The sequence below is a fragment of the Cavia porcellus genome, unplaced genomic scaffold (genome assembly GCF_034190915.1).
Source record: "Cavia porcellus strain 051 isolate PalLab524CR breed Dunkin Hartley unplaced genomic scaffold, mCavPor4.1 scaffold_1, whole genome shotgun sequence".
NCBI classification, from domain to species: Eukaryota; Metazoa; Chordata; class Mammalia; order Rodentia; family Caviidae; genus Cavia; species Cavia porcellus.
The window spans coordinates 98,832,703-98,835,907 of record NW_026947484.1 but is presented as its reverse complement, the minus strand read 5'-3'; the positions used below and the strand labels follow the sequence as shown (position 1 = coordinate 98,835,907).

Here is a 3,205-nt window from a genome sequence, read left to right as displayed (position 1 = left end):
GGTGGCCACAAGACACAGAAACAGGGCAAAAAGGGGAAAGTATACTTCATTCCCTCCCTTATACTGTATGCTAAGTGCCCACCCCTGGGCAGTTGCAGCACTCGCACTGCCAACGCCAGCACTAGACAATGAACCAGGCAGTCACAAACACTAGACTAGCTCCTTTCAAAGGCCTGCTCCCTAGGACCACATGAGGCTTTAGGGGAATATTCAAATACAAACCATAACAACTACAATGCTATTAGGCCCGTTCATTATCTCATTAAATTCTCAAATTATGTCTGTGAGATAGGCAGTATAACCTTCCAACAGATGAAAGAAATAGGATTTGGACAGATTTTTTACTTTTCCCAAGGTTAAAATGAATTCATCAGTTACAGAAGCCTTGTCATTTTGCATGACACCAATGTCAGAGAGGAAGGGTAGAAGGACAAGGTGTGACTGCTGTCTTTGGTACCTGAGGTACAAACATCTGAGATCAGGAGACAAAGTCCTGACAGCCACTCAAACACCAAATCAAAGGCTGAAAATATTTTCTAGATCCTTCATACACAGTGAAAAAACCTGAAATATATTAGAAGATATCCTACCACTTTTAGAAAAATGGAGGGAGAGAGGAAGGAAGGAGAGAGAGGAAGAGAGGAAAAAAGAGAGAGTCTCCATGCATTTTTAGACCTGGACATTAGAATTCTGCTGCTGCATTTTTACATACTAAAGCTGAAAGTAATCTGTTATCTTGATAATTCCTTTTGAAGTATACTCAAGGGACTTTCTGTTTGTTGGCTGTAGGAATAACACAAATCTAAAATCTTATCCAAGGAAACAGCCGTGTGCGTGCGCATGTGCGTATGTGTGTGCACGTGTGTGTGTGATTGGGATTGAATCAAAGGGCACCACTGAGCTACATCCCTAGAACTTTTTGTTTTTTGATACTATTGCTAAGTTATCTGGGCTGGACTCAAATTTAGGTCCTCCTGCCTCAGCCTCTCATATAGCTGGGATTATATAATTCCAACCTACAACCTTATTTTTTAATTTAGGTTTTGCAAGTGAAATCCACAGGAACAATAAAGCATGAGCATGGCAAAGGAGATAAGCACAACACAAGCATCTACCATTTCTTGCCACACCATTAGCAGACAGCTGACATCCGTATGATCAGACACATTCAGTGGACCCACAACATGTGAGAGCGGATCAAGATTCAAAGCAAGCACAAATTAAGAGTACTGCAGCAATGACTGAAGAAGCAGAGGTGCTGAGAGTCCTGACAAGCCACACTTTCTGTTTAAAGAAGGCTAGCGAGAAGATAATGGTGTTCTAAATCACTGGAACAACCAGGAATGCTCTGTGTCCTTTCTCATCAATGTTACATCCTGGTACTAACCAAACTGCTTTCCTGAAAAGGCTGCCATGGAAGAGCAGCCCTCCGTTCCTTTGCCTTTCAGTCCTTCCTTAACAGTAAGGCAAGGATAAAAATCTTGGTAGAATTTTCATGCCAAGAAATATAAAAACTACTTTTGAATTAGTTTTGTGCACTTTTCCACTCTTCTTGGAAGAATGAACTACAGATGCATATATAAGCTATAAAATACACATTTAATTTTGTTGATTCTGCATGTCAGTTAAATGTTCTCATACTTGCATTTTTTTTTTATTTTTTCCCCCTTAGGCTGATATAGCACTAGTTCTTTTTTTTTTTTTATTTTAAAGGTGGTAAAATTAAACAGAACAAAATAGGACATAAGACAGGAATGTATGAGATACAAATTTCAAAGCTAGATGACCTGAGATCTTCACTGTCTGTCATTCTGTCTCTTGTTTTCCATGTCTTCGCATACAGAGATGTTGTCCTTGTCTTCACATACAGAGAATTCATACAAAACAACATAGTATAAAACTGATCTGAACTGAACGAGAAAGGCATTTTAGGTCTTTAAAACCAGATGAGAGGGAACTCACTAATGGCTGTCATAGAGTTTCTGGTTCCCTCAAAATAGCTGTCTACACCTTCATGTATACTGAAGCTCAACAAAACAAAACAGGCAAGGGGGGAGGGATTGCTTGATTTCCCGGCACTCCAGGTCCCAGCATGTCGCGGGTCCCAGTAAACACTAATGGCTCCTGTCCTGGGGCACCGGAGCCTGCCACACTCACAGCCGCTCACCAGGGGGGGAAGGGTTGCTTGCTTTCCCAGCACTCCAAGTCCCAGCATGGCACAGGTCCCAGTAGATGCCAGTGGCTCCCATCCTGGGCCACCAGAGCCTGCCACGCTCACAGCAGCTTACCAGGGTGGGGAGAGGTTGATTCAAGCTGTTTCTTTCTAATGTATTGACCATTTCACTGCCCAAGTTCTGAAATGGCCAACAGACCATAGAAAGACATCTCTTTAGGCTCCTGCTTAAAACCAACAGCATCAAGAAGCTGCCGGCCTTAATTCAATTCAGGGCCAGCATACTTGTATTTTAAACTGACAGAATACTGCACAAAGATGAAAGACAGCATTTATGCTTATGATTCAAATCTTTAATTTTTCCTTTCTTAGAATGATAGTAAATAATAAATGAAAAAATAGCATAACAAATTGATAGGGAGACAATGGGAAAAATGCCTTATCTTAGTTCCTATAACAGCATTTTTCCTGTTTTATGAACAAGGGATCTTTCAATATCTTGCAAAAGGCCCCACAAATTCTGTAGTTGTTTCTTGTCTTACACCGGTGAGGCAATGCCTTGAGATTCTGAGAAAGAGTCTTATATTAAGAACAGAAACTCATTTGGGAGTATACCTATAAGAAATGAATGGTCCTACTAAAAGCAAGTGCTGATGCCTCTGCTTCCACAAACAGAGCCCACAGGTTCACAATATCAAGAGTTCATCTATTTGTTTTCTTAGCCTTGCCTGCAGGAATGTACAAAACACAAATAGTCTTTAAGATTTTGAATGCAATTGACAAGCGCTTTGTCAAGGCAAAGGCCATTTAGAATTCATAACCTGTCCTGCAATGTGCAAACCACCCCTACTCTCTGTCTAATGCCTTTCCTAAAGTTAATTAGCAGGCCCGATATTTCCCTCCCATTATCTTGGTCATTGATGAAGATGTTAAATAGATTCATTCTTGGACTGACCCCTTGAAGATGAGCATCAGCAGTGCTAACTCAAGCTAATGCAGCTTAGAAGTCCTTTTTAAGCACAGCACTCTAAT

General features: G+C 40.9%; 1 non-coding gene across 1 annotated transcript; it reads right to left on the bottom strand.

Annotated features, from left to right (window-relative positions):
* Nucleotides 1-2,311: 2,311 nt before the first annotated feature.
* LOC111754336 (small nucleolar RNA SNORA2/SNORA34 family) lies at nt 2,312-2,453 on the bottom strand. The gene has a single exon (XR_002789039.1). It is a non-coding gene; the product is annotated as a small nucleolar RNA SNORA2/SNORA34 family (small nucleolar RNA).
* Between the last annotated feature and the right edge of the window lie 752 nt (nt 2,454-3,205).